Consider the following 18,935-nt stretch of genomic DNA (forward strand, 5'->3'; position numbering starts at 1 on the left):
GTACAGGGGGAGTGAGGAGAGGCAGGAATTGCCATTCAGTGCCACACATTTATGGGGAACCTACTATATGCCATTCCTGTGCTCGACCTGTTTCGTATGTCATGGTGCTTCAAAAAAACTGCTGTGGGTCTTATCTTCTCTCTTTTTCAGATAAGAAGTCAGAGGCTCTGTTTTAATTATTTATTAATTCCACAAAACATTATTATAGACTTCTTGTGCCTCAGGTGCAGTGCCAGGTGTTGGGTTTATAGTGATGAAAGAGATAGATGCTATTTTTACCCACATAGAGCTTACTGTCAGTGGTGACACCATGGTGTCATCCCTTATCTTCATCAGCAACCTCATTTATTTGTGTTTTCAGTTGACTTCTCAACCTTACATCAAATAGTAAGCCCTGGAACCAAGCCCCCAACACAAATAGATTACCTGCCCCCACCTATATAGAAACTGTGGAACTGCTACTATTTATATAGTCAGGAGGGGAGATAGATGTTAACAAATAATAATTTGTTTGTTTCAAAGGATGATTTAATTACAGAGAGTACAGAAAGCAAAGGAGGGCCCTGGGGGCCCTGGCAGTGCTTTCCTGCATCTCGCATCTGCAGGAAGCCGACTCAGCCAGGCGAGGGGTGGCAGAAGTCCCAGTAGCAGGAAGGAGCCATGTGGAGTGGTCCTGCAAGCTAAGATAGCCAGGGCGACATGTCAGACCTAAGGTGAGAACTCTGTTCTGGCACTAGCCCCTAGGGTTTCTGGCTCAGTGTGTTGAGGTGTTTTGAAGCCTGGAAAGCTTGAAAGACAGATGTACAAACATTGACCACAGGCTGCTGGGGTTTAGTTCCACCCTTACAAGCTCCACAGCCTTGGACAAGTTGGCTAAACTTTATGTGCCTCTCTTTCATATGACAGAGTTTCTTTCTCATATGAAAACTAATAGTAGTACTTACCAAAAAGGCCTGAGTGGACCTTGAATGGACTAATGCTCATAGAGCACTTAGGATAGCCCCTGGCACATTTTGAGTGCTAAATATACATTTTGATGATTATTCAATATATCCAACCATTATAATGTAGGGAGTGAAGAAGAAAAAGAAAAAGAACCAGCAGCTCTCTTGGTCCTTGCTTGCAAATCACGGAAATTCCCTGGTAATCTTGAAAAACTCACCTGATTTTGTTGTTCAGTTGTTAAATCATGTCTGACTCTTTGCAACCCCACGGATTGCAGCATGCCAGGTTTTCCTGTTCTTCACCATGTCCCAGAGTTTGCTCAAACTCATATCCATTGATGCAGTGGTGCAGTTAATACCTCCTAAGTGTCTGTGTCCTTCATAGGACAGAATGGGGACCCTGAGAGAGAAACACAGGAATAAGGAACAGATATCTGGACTCTGGAGGGGTCAGCAACTTTTTGGAGGCTGATCTTGGCTTTCATGTCCCTTGAGAGAAATGAGAGCTGCATCCACCCTTCCATCTTGACAGTGTGCCTTGGGCCACCTTTTGTCCCTTGGCGTCACGCCACTTCATTTGGTCAGTCATTCATTGTTCATTCATTCAGCCAATATTTAAGCAGCTTCTAGGTACTAGGTGCCATCCTGGGCCCTAAGGGTACAACAGTGAATAAGTTATAGGAATCTCCTGCTCTCATATACCTTAGTCTAATGAGGAAAGCAAATATTAAAATATAAACACCCAAATAATAACATAATTTCAGAGGTTGGTCAAATCCATGAAGGGAATGTGACAGTGATGAAAGGAAAGATCTTTAGGGAGGTCAGAGAATGCCTCTGAGAAGTCTAAAGGCTGAGGAGCAGGAACCTTGCAGATGTTGAGGAAGGAGGTCACTTTGAGTACAAAGAGCAGGGCAGGCGTGACCTGGTGTGTTGCAAGAACAATGACACCTTGAGCCTGAGGCTGGAGTGGTTCCTTCATCTCTGCCTGAGGACATCCTGGCCTCCTCTAGCTGACTTGCACCACACCAGGGCTGGCTGGACTCTGGACTCAAGTACAAGGCCAAGTGCACCAGCCTCAGGCCCTGGGGAGGAATTTATATCCTCCCCATCCTGAGCCTGTTTACCACCTGCCAAAGAGCCCTTGGAAGGCACAAGCTCTTTCTCATAACTAGTTTTTACAGAGCTGTGTACAAAGCAATTCAACTGGGCAGGATTTTTTTTTTTCATAAGTAGTTCTTTCATTGAAGTATAACATTTTAGTTGAACCATATGAAATTGCTAATATTCAGTGACTTTTCATGGACAAAGTAGCATTTCATATGATTCAACATAAATATATTATTTTACAACATAAAAGTGTACAAAATCAGAAGTGTATAACTGAATGAATTTTCACAAAGCGAACACCACCATGGAACTAACATCCAGGTCTAGAAACTATATTACCTGATTCAGGAAGCCCCACTCACACCCTTCCCATCCCAAATGACCACCAGGCTCCACCTCCACCCCCAAGGGTAGTCACTATTTTGACTTTTAGCAACATAGGTTAATGTAGTCTATTTTACAAATCTTTCTTTAAAGGGAATTATACAGTAGATACTTTATTCTTGGTGAGATTCATTCATGTTGTTGCATATAGTTGTATTTTCTTTTTTGTTGCTGTATAATAGTCCATCTTATGATTATACTATAATATGTTTATTCATTCTATTTGGTGGACATTTAGGTTGTTCCAAGCATTTTATTTTAAGAATGTTGCTTCTGTGAATATTCTCGTACATGGCTTTTTGTTGGACACATGTTTGTGTATCTGTACCTATAAACTAAGGACTGAGTCATTGTTAGTATTTCCAAACAGTTATCCAAAGTGACTGTACCAGTTCATACTCTCTGTACTGATTTATTCAATGCCTCTTTACTGCCTAGCTCTTAATCCAGGCTCAATGTAAAGAATGAAAACGGGAGTAGTAGTGGGGAAGATACAAGACATGATTCATGGGATGAATCCCAGTTTGCCAAGGCATAGGGCCGTTACCATCCATGGGTAAAGTCAATCAAATTAGAGAACAGGATGTAATGATTCAGAGCACAAGTCCAGGAGGAAGTAGGCCTGGGTACGATTGTTACTCATTGCCTCTATTTACTCACTGTCTCTGTGACCTTGGACAAGCCACCCAATGTCATTAAGCCTCAGGTCCTTCATTGACAAAATGGTGTAGGTATAGTATCTTTTATTTTACAGGGTCTTTCACCCTTTTTTTTTTTTTTTTTTTAACTTGAGAAATGTTTGTGGAAGGCCTAATAACATGCTGAGCTCTGTTCTGGCCACTGAGAATTCAAGAGTGAACAAGATAGATAAGACTATGCTATCATAGAGTGTATGTTCTAGTTAAGACACATAGATAGTAGTGGAGTAAACAAAAAATTAATACAATTTCCAATAGTGATACTTGCTATGGAGGCCATAAAACGGTACGGTGATGGAGCTGTGGGGTGAGCAGGGTAAGGGAGTCAGGGAGGTAGTGACTGAGGTGAGACCCAAATGACCAGCAGGAGGAACCCATGTAGATCTGAGGGATGAGCACTTCAGGCAGAAGGGTTAGTTGGTGCATTGGTGATGAGGTGGGAACAAGCTTAACATCTGTGAATTGTGAAAGGAAGGTTCATGTTGCTGGAACTGACTGAGGGGGCAGACCATTTAGTATAAAACAGCAGAAATCATGTAGGGCCTTGAAGACCATGATAAGGAGTTTGCATTTTATTTTGATATCACTAGGAGTCATTGAAGGGTTTTAAGCAGGGGGCCAACCTGAGCTCATTTACGTGAAGATTAAGAGATACTACATATATGTATACATGTATAAAGAACTTAGCACAGTCTGTCACAGAGTGGTGTTCACTAAATGTTCACTAACTAAATGGTGTTCACTAACTAATTGTTAGTTGCTGCTACTGCTCTTATTGCTATTTACTGATGCTCTTTAAGAACCTAACAGCGTTCATCCTTGCTGAAGATGAGAAAGCTGAGGCATATAGCCATTACTGTTCATGTGTAAAGTCAATCAAATCAGAGGACAATGTAGATTTTAATAATCAAGGAAATGCTTTTTGTCCCTTTCCCAAATGGGAATTTTGAGGCAGAGGGTTTTCTCTGTAGTTAGCAATTGTCTGGAGCCAACCAAACTCAGCTCAGTCAGCCCCACTGTGCCAAAGTGCCCAGAGTTCAGTCAGTTGGGTGCCACTGACTGTGGCCCTGGCCACCATTTAGGGCCCTGGGAAAGGCTTATGGTTGACTGTTCAATCCATCTGCCTTAGCTCTGGGTCTGATGGGCCAAGAGTGGGGAGGCACTCCCTATTCTCCACCTTGAGTGCCCACCAGGTTTACTGAGATGCCATCTACTGCCCTGGCTTGAAGACTCTCCCACCATGTTCTTGCCTTGTATTCCGAAAAAATTTTTTGAAGGAAGCTGCCTTCAGTTCTGACACAATGAAATGGCAAGTAAATAATCTGTGAATGAATGAATGTAAATTTAACGAAATTGGGCAAAGCCTCTTAGGATATATAACACTTATTTCTGGGCAAAGTACCCTTGTCTTAGTAAGGATATTTTAATTTCTTTATTCATCAATATGTATTGAGCTTCTGCTAGATGCCAAGTGCCACACACTGCACAGTAGTGAGCAAAAGTGTAGTGGAACACACATACATCAAGCAGTTGCACAAATACGAATTGCTGTTCAGTTGCTAAGTCTTGTCCAGCTCTTTGCAACCCTATGAACTTGCTGTCCAAGGGACTCTCAAGAGTTTTCTCCAGCATCGCAGTTCAAAAAAGCATCAGTTCTTTAGTACTCAGCCTTCTTTATGGTCCAACTCTCACATCCATACATGACTACTGGAAAAACCACTGCTTTGACTATATGGACCTTTGTTGGCCAAGTGATGTCCCTGCTTTTTAATACACTGTCTAAAAAAAAAATAATAATAATACACTGTCTAGGTTTGTCATAGCTAGTCTTCCAAGAAGCAAGTGTCTTTTTAGTTTTGTGGCTGCAGTCACTGTTTACAGTGCTTCTGGAGCCTAAGAAAATGAAATCTGACACTGTTCCACATTTTCCCCATCTACTTGCCACAAAGTGATGGGACTGTGTGCCATGATCTTAGTTTTTTGAATGCTGAGTTTTAAGCCAACTTTTTCACTCTCCTCTTTCACTTTCATCAGGAGACTCTTTAGTTCCTCTTTAGTTTCTTCCATTAAAGTGGTATCGTTTGCTTATCTGAGGTTATTGATATTTCTCCTGGAAATCTTGATTCCGGCTTGTACTTCATCAAGTCGGGCATTTCATATGATGTACTCTGTATATGTTAAATAAGCAGGGTGACGACATACAGCCTTGACATACTCCTTTCCCAATTTTGAACCAGTCCATTGAATAGAAAATTACAGTAGTGGTAAGTGCTCTGCAGGAGAGAGATTAATGTCCTGAAGGTATATCATGAAGGTGGGGTTTTGGGAAAGTTCCTCTAGTAAGTAACACTTGAGCTCAGCCCAAAAAGATGAGTGGGGATGAGTGGATTTAGAGGGTAGAGTGAGAAGTATTGTATGCAGAGAACAGCACATGCAAAGGTCCTGAAGTGGGAAGGAACATACTTGGTGAAGCCAAGAATATAAGAGAAGGCCATTGTGACTAAAAAGCTGAGAGAGAGGTAGACTCTGGTCCCAGAAAAAGCTGGAGATAAGGCATAGAGGACAGATCACAAAAGGCTTTTGAGGCTATGTGAAGGTGGTTTTAACCTTCTCAAGGACTATGAGGTTCCCTTAAAAAGACTTGAAGCTATAGATGTGTGTGTGAGTGAGTGCATGTGTTAGGGAGTATGTTAATCTGGCCACAGTGTGGAAGATGGATTGGAAGGAGCCAGTATGGGTTCTTGTAACTCCCTAGCTCTCCTTGATCTTTCAGTCCTGGAGATGATAACAGAGCCCTATGTTTTTCAGTTCCAGGGTGTTGTGCTTATCCCTCTGGTTTCCTTATACTCTACCTGAATGTTTGCCAGTAGTTCCTTTATCAAACACTTGTCACATGACCACATTTGTTCTGGTTGACGTTATGGAAAAGTTGCATATGGATAAAGCAGGAAGAAACTTTCAGTTCAGTTGCTCAGTTGTGTCTGACTCTTTGTGACCCTGTGGACTGCAGCATGCCAGGCTGCCCTGTCCATCACCAACTCTCTTACCACCAACATCTCCATCACCAACATGAGCTTATTCAAACTCATGTCCATTGAGTCAGTGATGCCATCCAACCATCTCACCCTCTAACGTCCCCTTTGCCTCTTGCCTTCAGTCGTTCCCAGTATCAGGGTCTTTTCCAGTGAGTCAGTTCTTCGCCTCAGGTGGCCAAAGTATTGGGGCTTCAGCTGCAGCATCAGTCCTTCCAATGAATATTCAGGGTTGATTTCCTTTAGGGTTGACTGGTTTGATCTTGCTGTCCAAGGACTCTCAAGAGTCTTCTCTAACACCACAGTTTGAAAGCCAGATCTAATCCCTTGAATCTATTTTTCACGTCCACTGTATAATCGTAAAGGATTTGATTTAGGTCATACCTGAATGGTCTAGTGGTTTTCCCTACTTTCTTCAAATTAAGTCTGAATTTGGCAATAAGGATTTCATGATCTGAACCCCAGTCAGCTACTGGTCTTGTTTTTGCTGACTGTATAGAGCTTCTCCATCTAGAAGAAACTAGCAGCTCCTTAACCTAGCTCTTTTACTTGTAATACGCCCCTATTACTGGATTTTGTTTTCTAGCCATTCTGACAACATTTGTCTTTTCAATGAAGAGCAAAATATTTCAGTCAGAATGAATGTATGTAAGAGCTGAAGATTATTGAATTAGTTAGATTTCTTTCTATCTTGTTTTGTGCTGTTTGTGCTGGGTGTGTGTGTTTAAGACATAATTTTTTAGCGCAGTTTTAGATTTGTAACAACATGGAAAAGAAAGTACAGAAAGTTCCTATATAACCCCTGTCCCTACACATAAACAACTTCACCTATGTCCTGGTTTTTATTTTTGTTTTTTCCTTCTGCTTTCTTATGTTTTTACAGATTGAATTTTTTAATACCCATTTTTCCCCCATTGATTGCCATGGAAGTTACAGTCTTTATTTATTCTTTTGGTGGGTCCTCTAGATATTTAACGGAGAAGACAATGGCACCCCACTCCAGTACTCTTGCCTGGAAAATCCCATGGACGGAGGAGCCTGGAAGGCTGTGGTCTACGGGGTCGCTGAGGGTCGGACACAACTGTGCGACTTCACTTTCACTTTTCACTTTTCACTTTCATGCGTTGGAGAAGGAAATGGCAACCCACTCCATGTTCTTGCCTGCAGAATCCCAAGGACGGGGGAGCCTGGTGGGCTGCCGTCTATGGGGTCGCACAGGGTCGGACACGACAGAAGCGACTTAGCAACAGCAGCTAGATATTTAAAATTTCATCAGAATTTTTAACTTCTAAAACGAAACAGTGTATGCTGTGCTCAGTCGTGTCTGATTCTTTGCAACCCTTTGGACTGTGCCCACATGCTCCTCTGTCCACGAGATTTTTTAGGCAAGAATACTGGGGTGTGTTGCCATCTCCTCCTCCAGAGGATCTTCCCAACCCAGAGACAGAACCCGCATCTCCTGCATCTCCTGCATTGCAGGTGGGTTCTTCACTACTGAGCCATCGGGGAAGCCCAAACAAAACAATAAAGGACCTTAAACTACTTTAACTTAGGCCCCTCCCCCCTCATCATTTATTTCCTGTTATAGACCAGTGTTTTCCTTCTGTCTTTTTTTTCAGGATAGATGAGATACCATTGTTTCTTTATGCAATCAAATGTTGTTCATTGGTGGCTTACAGAATCACCAATCTCTTTGTTCACAGTTCCTTTTTAAAATTAATTTAAAATTTTTGGCTGTGCTGGGTCTTTGTTGCTGTGAACAGGCTTCTCACTGCAGTGGTTTCTCTTATTATGGAGCACAGGCTTCAGTAATTGTGGCACATGGGCTTAGTTGCCCCACAGCATGTGGAATCCTCTCGGGGCAGAGATCAAACCCGTGTCTTCTGCATTGGCAAGCAGATTCTTAACCACTGGACCACCAGGGAAGTCTCCACAGTTCTTTTTATAAGAGTATCCACCTGAGATTGCCTTCCTTCTGCCTGAAATTCATCCTTCAGTGTTTCCTTCAGTGAGGGTCTATTGGCAGTAAGTTCTCTTAGTTTTTGTGAGTTTGAAAATGACTTTCTTTTACTCTTGGAGGCTTCCCTGGTGGCTCAGCTGGTAAAGAATCTGTCTACAATGTAGGAGACCCTGGTTTGATTCCTGAGTCGGGAAGATCCCCTAGAGAAGGGAATGGCTACCCACTCCAGTATTCTGGCCTGGAGAATTCCATGGACTGTATAGTCCATGGGGTTGCAAAGAGTTGAACATGACTGAGCAACTTTCACGTCTTTTACTCTCATATTTAAGTTCTTAAATGAAATTCTCGATTGCCAATTATTTTATCTCAGTACCATGAAGATACTGTTCTGGCTTCCACTGTGGCTGCTGGGAAGTCTGTGGTCAGTCTAATTGTAGTTTCTTTTTTATTGATCTGTACTTGCCCCTGGCCCTCTGCAGTTTTCACTTTGCTATTACTGCACATGAGTATATTTTTATTTATTCTTAGAATTTCTGGACCCAGAGTTTGGTGTCTTACAAGATGCTGGAAAAATTCTCAGCAGGACCAGCACTAGTGTATAGCCAGTGACATGCGTAGGGCCTCAGATTTAAGGAAGTGCTCATTTTTTGAGTTTGTTCAAATCCAGGACTGGCTTTGAGAGTGACTGTCTAAAATAAACTGCCCTAGGTCCCTCAGTTAACTCCTCTAGTTCTGGTGTTGACTCTACAAATACCTCTTCTTCCTTATTCTTTCCTTTACTTTCTTCTGTAAATACAATTAAATATATATTAGACCATTGTATTCTACTCTCCAGTGTCACATATGTTGTTATTTTATTCTTTTGTCTTTTTGTATCCCTGGTCACTTTCTGGATTTCTTTAGATCCATCTTCCAGTAAATGAATTCTGCCTTTTTTGTTCAGTTGCTCAGTCATGTCCTACTTTACAGCCCCATGGACTGCAGCACAACAAGCTTCTCTGTCCATCACCAACTCCCAGAGTTTACTCAAATTTATGTCCATTGAGTCGATGATGCCATCCAACCATATCATCCTCTGTCATCCCCTTCGCCTCCTGCCCTCAGTCTTTCCCAGCATCATGGTCTTTTCCAATGAGTCACCTCTTCATATCAGGTGGCCAGAGTATTGGAGCTTCCGCTTCAGCATTAGTCCTTCCAATGAGTATTCCTTTATGATTGACTGGTTTGACCTCTGTACAGTCCAAGGGACTCTCGAAAGTCTTCTCTAGTACCACAGTTCAAAGACATCTATTCTTTGGTGCTCAGCCTTTTTTATTGTCCAGCTCTCACATGCAAACATGACTACTGCAAAAGCCATAGCATTTAGCAGTATCTAATCCTCTATGTAATCCATTCTAGTTCCTTCCCCACCCCTGCCCCCACAGATTGGCTTTTCATATAGTCTTTTGCTCTGGTGGCTCAGACGGTGAAGAATCTGCCTGCAGTGCAGGAGACACAGGTTTGATCCCTCAGTTGGGAAGATCCCCTGGAGAAGGGAATGGCTACCCACTCCAGCTATCTTGCCTGGAGAATACCATGGACAGAGTCTGGCAGAGTACATTCCATGGGGTCGCAAAGAGTAGGACATGATTGAGCATCTAACAAATATATTTAAGGCTCACATTTATTGAACTTGATAATTTCCAGATCTCAAATTTTAGTGAGTCTAATTGTGCTGTTTGTTGTTTCTGCGGGTTTTCACTTATGGTACCTTGTTTCTTGTGTGTTTTGTGATTTTTAACTTCGGGCATGATTTCTTAGAACTTTGTTTGCATTCTTTGAGGCAGGAATTGAAATTGTAGTAATTCAGATAGGATTTGTATTTGCTGTTACCAGTTACTGGGAATAAATTCCCACCTGAAGCTCCTCAAATTAAATTTTATACTTGATACTTTTCAGTTTATGTAGAATACAGGTAATATGAATTCAGTTTTTAAACTCACGTAAAGGCTGGTTTGTAGTTGTGAGTTTTCAGGGAGATACAAGTTTCCTCAGGTATCCAGTATGAAAGTTGGTCAAACAGATTTCCATGTAGTCCCTTCTGTGCAATGGATTTCTTTCTCACTGACCCTTTCACAGAGGTTATGATTCTTTGTGCACCCTTTTGAAGGGCTTCTACCAGACTTGTTACCCACAGGTTTAAGCTTTATCTCCTGTCCTCCTCATCCCTTGTAGTCATCAAAATGGAAGCTTTAAGTCACCAGGTTTTGGCAGATACCTGTAGCTTGAAGCTGTTTTAGGCACCCACTTGGGTTCCAGGGTTTCCTTCTTACTTCTTTGCTGACTTTTGTGTATTTCTTACTATTTTGCCAATTCAATGCATTTTTGAAAAAAATATACATTTTATTCAATGCTTTGAATTGTTTTCATGGAAAGCTCACCCAGGTTACTTTGATCATGATAGTGTATGAAACTGAACCAATTTTTTACATTCCCAGAGAAAGAGGTTATATAAAGTAGTATAAAGAGTTTTAATATCAAACTGTGCTAGATTCAAATTGACATTTAATTCTTGTAAGAACCCTGTGATGTCAGTTCACTCGCTCAGTCATGTCTGACTCTTTGCGACCCCATGGAGTGCAGCATGCCAGGCTTCCCTGTCCATCAGCAACTCCTGGAGCTTACTCAAACTCATGTCCATTGAGTTGGTGATGACATCCAACCATCTCATCCTCTGTCGACCCCTTCTCCTCCCACTTTCAATCTTTCCCAGCATCAGCGTCTTTTCCAGTGAGTCAGCTCTTCACATCAGGTGGCCAAAGTATTGGGAGTTTCAGCTTCAGCATCAGTCCTTCCAATGAATATTAAAGACTGATCTCCTTTAGGATGGATTGGTTTGATTTCCTTTCAGTCCAAAGGACTCTCAAGAGTCTTCTCCAAAACCACAGTTCAAAAGCATCAGTTCTTTGGCACTCAGCTTTCTTTATGGTCCAACTGTCACATTAATACATGACTACTGGAAACACCATGACTTTGACTAGACAGACCTTTGTTGGCAAAGTTATGTCTCTGCATTTTAATATGCTGTCTAGGTTGGTCATATCTTACACGCTAGCAAAGTAATGCTCAAAATTCTCCAAGCCTCCAAGCTGGATTTAGAAAAGGCCGAGGAACCAGAGATCAAATTGCCAACATCTGTTGTATCATTGAAAAAGCAAGAGAGTTCCAGAAAAACATCTACTTCTGCTTTATTGACTATGCCAAAGCCTTTGACCATGTGGATCACAACAAACCATGGAAAATTCTTAAAGAGATGGAAATACCAGACCACCTTACCTGCCTCCTGAGAAATCTGTATGCAGGTCAAGAAGTAACAGTTAGAACCAGACATGGAACAACAGACTGGTTCCAAATTGGGAAAGGAGTACGTCAAGGCTATATATTGTCACCCTGCTTATTTAACTTATTGGCAGAGTACATCATGAGAGATGCTGGGCTAGATGAAGCACAAACTGGAATCAAGATTACTGGAAGAAATATCAATAACCTCAGATATGCAAATGACACCAGCCTTATGTCAGAAAGCGAAGAAGAACTAAAGAGCCTGTTGATGAAAGTGAAAGAGAGTGAAAAAGCTGGCTTAAAGCTCAACATTTAGAAACCTAAGATCATGGCATCTTGTCCCATCACTTTATGGCAAATAGATGGGGAAGCAATGGAAACAGTGAGAGACTTTCCTTTTTTAGGCTCCAAAATCACTGCAGATGGTGACTGCAGCCATGAAATTAAAAGACGCTTGCTCCTTGGAAGAAAAGTTATGACCAACCTAGACAGCATATTAAAAAGCAGAGACATAACTTTGCCAACAAAGGTGTGTGTAGTCTAAGTTGTGGTTTTTCCAGTAGTCATGTATGGATGTGAGAGTTGGACTATAAAGAAAGCTGAACGCTGAAGAATTGATGGTTTGAACTGTGGTGTTGGAAAAGACTCTTGAGAGCCCCTTGGACAGGAAAGAGATCCAACCAGTCCATCCTAAAGGAAATCAGTCCTGAATATTCATTGAAAGGTCTGATGCTGAAGCTGAAACTACAATACTTTGGCCACCTGTTGTGAAGAACTGACTCATTTGAAAAGACCCTGATGCTGGGAAAGACTGAGGACGGGAGGCGAAGGGGATGACAGAGGATGATATGGTTGGATGGCATCAGCGACTCAATGGACACAAGTTTGTGAAAACTCTGGGGGTTGGTGATGGACAGGGAGGCCTGGCAAGCTGCAGTCCATGGGGTCACAAAGAGTCAGACACGACTGAGTGACTGAACTGAACTGAGATTGGTCATGGCTTTTTTCCAAGGACCAAGCATCTTTTAATTGCATGGCTGTAGTCACCATCTGCAGTGATTTTGGAGCCTAAAAAAAGAAAGTCTCTCACTGTTTCCATTGTTTCCCCATCTGTTTGCCATGAAGTGGTGGGACCAGATACCATGATCTTAGGTTTCTGAATGTTGAGTTTTAAGCCAAATTTTTCACTCTCATCTTTCACTTTCATCAAGAGGCTCTTTAGTTCCTCTTTGCTTTTTTCCAGAAGGGTGGCATCATCTGCCTATCTGAGGTTATTGATATTTCTCCTGGCAATCTTGATTCCAGTTTGTGCTTCATCTAGCCCAGCGTTTCTCATGATGTATGCTGCATATAAATTAAATAAACAGGATGACAATATACAGCCTTGACGTACTCCTTTCCCAATTTGGAACCAGTCTGTTGTTCCATTCTGGTTCTAACTGTTACTTCTTGACCTGCATACAGATTTCTCAGGAGGCAGGTAAGGTGGTCTGGTATTCCCATCTTTTTAAGAATTTTCCACGGTTTGTGGTGATCTACACAAAGACTTTAGCATAGTCAATAAAGCAGAAGTAGATGTTTTTCTGGCATTCTCTTGCTTTTTCTATGATCCAGTGGATGTTGGCAATTTGATCTCCGGTTCCTCTACCTTTTCTAAATCCAGCTTGAACATCTGCAGGTTCACGGTTCCCATACTGTTGAAGCCTGGCTTGGAGAAGTTTGAGCATTACTTTGCTAGCTGTGGGATGGGTACAACTGTGTGGTAGTTTGAACATTCTTTGGCATTGCCTTTCTTTGGGATTGCAATGAAAACTGACTTTTTCCAATCCTGTGGCCACTGCTGAGTTTTCCAAATTTTCTGGCATATTGAGTTCAGCACTTTCACAGCATCATCTTTTAGGATTTGAAATAGCTAAGCTGGAATTCCATCACCTCCACTAGCTTTATTCATTGTGATGAATAAGGTCCACTTGACTTCGCACTCCAGGTTGTCTGATCTAGGTGAGTGATCACACCATTGTGGTTATATGGGTCATTAAGATCTTTTTTATATAGTTCTTCTGTGTATTCTTGCCACCTCTTCTTAATATCTTCTGCTTCTCTTGGGTTCATACCATTTCTATCCTTTATTGTGCTCATCTTTGCATGAAATTTTATCTTGGTGTCTATAACTTTCTTGAACAGATCTCTTGTTCTTCCCATTCTATTGTTTTCCTCTGTTTCTTTGCATTGATCACTGAGGAAGGCTTTATTTCTCCTTGCTGTTCTTTGGATGTTTGCATTAATATGGGTATACCTTTCTTTTTCTCCTATGCCTTTCCCTTCTCTTCTTTTCTCAGCTATTTTTAAGGCCTCCTCAGATAACCATTTTGCCTTTTTGCATTTCTTTTTCTTGGTGATGGTCTTTATTACTGCCTTCTGTACAATGTCACAAACCTCCACTCCTCATTCTTCAGGCACTCTTATCAGATCTAATGCCTTGAATCTATTTGTCACTTCCACTCTATAATTGTAAGGGGTTTGATTTAGGTCATATCTGAATGGTCTAGTGGTTTTCCCTACTTTCTTCAATTTAAGTCTGAATTTTGCAATAAGGAGTTCATGATCTGAGCCACTCTCAGCCCTGGTCTTGTTTTTGCTGACTGTATAGAGCTTCTCCATCTTTGGCTGCAAAGAATATAATTGATATGATTTTGGCATTGACCATTTGGTGATGTCCACGTGTAGAGTCTTCTCTTGTGTTGTTGGAAGAGGGTGTTTTCTATGACCAGTGCGTTCTCTTGGTAAAACTTTGTTAGCTTTTGCCTTGCTTCATTTTGTACTCCAGGGCCAAATTTGCCTGTTACTTCAGGTATCTCTTTACTTCCTATTTTTGCATTCCAGTCCCCAGTGATGAAAAGGACATCTCTTTTGGGTGTTAGTTCTAGAAGGTCTTGTAGGTCTTTATAGAAGCGTTCAACTTCAGCTTCTTCAGCATTACTGGTTGGGGCATAGACTTGGAGTACCGTTTTATTGAATGGTTTACCTTGGAAACTAACAGAGATCATGCTGTCTTGTTTGAGATTGCATCCAAGTACTGCTTTTTGTACTCTTTTGTTAACTATGATGGCTACTCCATTTCTTCTAAGGGATTCTTGCCCACAGTAGTAGATATAATGGTCATCTGAGTTAAATTCACCCATTCCAGTCCATTTTAGCTCGCTGAATCCTAAAATTTCGACGTTCACTCTTGCCATCTGTTTGACAACTGTTGCCAAGTGTTTGACCACTTCCAATTTGCCTTGATGCATGGACCTAAGATTCCAGGTTCCTATGCAATATTGCTCTTTACAGCATCAGACTTTGCTTCTATCACCAGTCACATCCACAACTGGGTGTTGTTTTTGCTTTGGCTCCGTCTCCTCATTCTTTCTGGAGTTATTTCTCCACTGTTCTCCAGGAACATATGGGCACCTACCAATCTGGGGAGTTCATCTTTCAGTTCTATCTTTTTGGCTTTTCATAACTGTTCATGGGGTTCTCAAGGCAAGATTACTGAAGTGGTTTGCCATTCCCTTCTCCAGTGGACCATGTTTTGTCAGAACTCTCCACCATGACCTGTCCATCTTGGGTGGCCCTACACAGACAGCATGGTTCATAGTTACAGTGAGTTAGACAAGGCTGTGGCCCACGTCATCAGTTTGATTAATTTTCTGTGATTGTGGTTTTCATTCTGTCTGCCTTCTGATGGATAAAGATAGGAGGCTTATGGAAGCTTCCTGATGGGACAGACTGACTGAGGGGGAAACTGGGTCTTGTTCTGATGGGAGGGGCCATGCTCAGTTAAGCTTTAATCCAATTTTCTGTTGATGGGCGGGGCTGTGTCCCCTCCTTGTTATTTGACCTGAGGCCAAACTGTAGTGGAGGTGATGAAGATAATGGCAGCCTCTTTCCAAGGTCCCATGCCTGCACTGCTGCAATCAGTGGCCCCGATCCTGCAGCACGCCACCACTGACCCACACCTTTGCCAGAGACTCCTGGCTACCCACAGGCAGGTCTGGGTCAGTCTCTTGTGGGGTCACTGCTCCTTTCTCCTGGGTCCTGGTGCTCACAAGGTTTTGTTTGTGACCTCCAAGAGTCTGTTTCCTCAGTCCCATATAAGTTGTGACAGCTCTATGGTGGGGTTAATGGTGACCTCCTCCAAGAGGGCTTATGCCATACCCAGTTCTGCTGCATCCAGAGCCCCTACCCCTGAGGCAGGCTACTAATGACCCATACCTCCACAGGAGACACTCAACCACTCAAAAGGCAGGTCTGGCTCAGTCTTTGTGGGGTCTCCTGGTGCACACAAGGTTTTGTTTGAGCCCTCCAAGCATCTGTGGCGGGTATGGTGTTTGATTCTAAACGTGATTACACCCCTCCTTCTGCCTTTCCTTGGAAGGAAAGTTATAACCAACCTAGACAACATATTAAAAAGCAGAGACATAACTTTGCCAACAAAGGTCCATCTCTTCAAGGCTATGGTTTTTTCAGTAGTCATGTATGGATGTGAGAGCTGGACTATAAAGAAAGCTGAGTGCCAAAGAATTGATGCTTTTGAACTGTGGTGTTGGAGAAGACTCTTGAGAGTCCCTTGGACTGCAAGGAGATCCAACCAGTCCATCCTAAAGGAGATCAGTCCTGAACACTCATTGGAAGGACTGATGTTGAAACTGAAACTCCAATACTTTGGCCACCTGATGTGAAGAGCTGACTCATTCGAAAAGATCCTGATGCTGGGAAAGATTGAGGGCAAGAGGAGAAGGGGACGACAAAGGATGAGATGGTTGGATGGCATCACCAACTTAATGGACATGACTTTGAATAAACTCTGGGAGTTGGTGATGGACGGGAAGCCTGGTGTGCTGCAGTTCACGGAGTCACCAAGAGTTGGACACGACTGAGCGACTGAACTGAACTGAACTGAATTGAACTGTTGCTGGGGCTTCTCCTTTGCCCTTGGATGTGGGGTATCTTTTTTGGTTGGATCCAGCATTCTCCTGTTGATGGTTGTTCAGCAGCAAGTTGTAATGTTGGAGTTCTCGCAGGAGAAGATGAGTTCACGTCCTTTTATTCCGCCATCTTGTAGAACCCTATGTATGACATAGGTCCCATTGTAATCTCCCATTTTATAGATCACAAGCCTGCCTAAGGCCATAGAACAAAACCAGGAACCAAAACTGTGAAAAACCTAGAGCTTTTACCCTTGAACCTTTCTGAGGCCTAAACATTCAATACTTATCTAAATATAAATGCACTGAAATATTTAATGTTAGGGGAAATGAAGATAAAACTAAAACTTTGGACAAGAGGCACCATGATTTTGGAATCCACTTGATTGGCTATGAGATGAAAGAGACAGAAGAAAAGATGACCTCATATTTTTGAGTGGTAACCACCATAAGTATGGTGCTTTTAGGAACAGGGAAGTCAGGAAGAAAGCTATCTGTTTTTTATCTGTTTATTTTGTTTAGTGCCTCAGTTTCCTCATCTGTAAAGCAAGGACTGACTTTAAGGCTTCTGTAGTTCTAAATGTCTTGAAGTTTTGTTGTTGTTCATTAGCTCAGTCACATCCTACTCTTTGCGACCCCTAGCTCAGTCACATCCTACTGTTTGTGACCCCATGGACTGCAGCACACCAGGCTTTCCTGTCCTTCACCATCTCACAGAGTTTGCTCAAACTCATGTCCATTAAGTTGATGATGCCATCCAACCATCACATCCTCTGTCGTCCATTTCTCCTGCCTTCAATCTTTCCCAGCATCAGGGTCTTTTGAAATGAGTCAGTTCTTCACATCAGGTGGCCAAAGTATTAGAGGTTCAGCTTCAGTATCAGTTCTTCCAGTGAATATTCAGGGTTGATTTCCTTTAGGATTGACTGGTTGGATTTACTTGCAGTCCAGGGGATTTTCAAGAATTTTGTCTAACACTACAGTTCGAAAGCATCAATTGAAGTTTAAACGATTGGCAAGAATAATTAATTAAATAAATCAGGAGGAATTGTCTGGTAGGCAGTTGGAATTCAGAGCTGGATGTCGATTAATAGAAGATGGTATCTTTGTGGGTAATGGTTTGTTCAGTACAGGGAGTATATTAGTTTTCTAGGGTCAGAATAACAGAGGACCATAGATTGTGTCACTTAAACAACAGAAATTAATTTTCTCACTATTCTAGAGGCTAGACATCTGAGATCAAAATGTGGATAGGGTTGCTTTCTTCTGAGGCCTCTCTTTTGTCACTTGTAAATGGCCATTCTCTCCCTGTCTTCACGTGGTCTGCCCTCTGCCTGTGTGCTAATAGCCTCTTATAAGGATATCGTTGGATTCAGGTCCATCCTAATGACCTCATTAATTACTTTTTAAAGATCCTTTGTCTAAATATCGCCACACTGTGAGGTAGCTGGGGTTAGGACTTCAACATATGGATTGGGGAGATGGGGAGGGGACACAGTTCAGCTCATGACAGAAATCAGCAATCAGGCACTGATATGAGAGACAGGTGGATAACTGAAGACTATAGTGTCCCAGAGAAACCCATGGAGGAGAAATGTGCTGAAAGAGAGGTAGTTGTTGTTCACTTGCTAAGTCATGTTGAAATGTTTGTGACCCCATGGACTGCAGCATGCCAGGCTTCCCTGTCCTACACTATCTCCCAGAGTTCGCTCAAATTCATGTCCATTGAGTCAGTGAGTCTATCTGTCTCACCCTCTGCCATCCCTTTGTCCTTTTGCCTTCAATCTTTCCCAGCATCAGGGTCTTTACCAGTGAGTCAGCTCTTCACATCAGGTGGCAAAGTATTGAAGGTTCAGCATCAGTCCTTCTAATGAATATTCAAGGCTGATTTCCTTTAGGATTGGTTTGATCTCCTTGTAGTCCAAGGGACTCTCAAGAGTCTTCTGCAGCACCACAGTTCGAAAGCATCATTTCTTTGGCGCTGAGTGAAAGGTAATGAGGAACAAGAGTGGGAGATAGTGGATTAACGGTGGGGTCTCCAGAGGACTACTTGCAAGGAAGCCATTCAATAGAGAGGTGGGGGCAGCTGTGAGGGGTTGAGACGGATGCTAGCATAGGAAGAGAGTAGAGGGGACAGGGCCAAGAAGGGCCCTTCTGGCTTCAATTTCAGGCACAGTAGATGCTCCTTACATGTATTTTTTAAAAGTGTTTGTTTTTTTGGCTGTTTCAGGTCTTAGTTGCTGGGCATTTGGGATCTTTCTTGTCATGTGGGATCTTTCCTTGTGGTACATGGAGTCTAGGTGTGGCTTGTAGGGGGGTGGGATATAGTTGCATCACGTGGTCTTAGCTTCCCTGAGGCATGTGGAATCTTAGTTCCTTGACCAGGGATTGAACCCCTATCCCCTCCTTTGCAAGGCAAATTCTTAACCACTGGACTATCAGGGAAGTCCCAGATGTTCCTTATATGTATTTATTGAATGAATAAGTAAATTTACTTTCCTCCTTTCTCTGATACT

This window comes from Cervus elaphus, chromosome 9 (assembly GCF_910594005.1).
Source record: "Cervus elaphus chromosome 9, mCerEla1.1, whole genome shotgun sequence".
Lineage (NCBI taxonomy): Eukaryota > Metazoa > Chordata > Mammalia > Artiodactyla > Cervidae > Cervus > Cervus elaphus.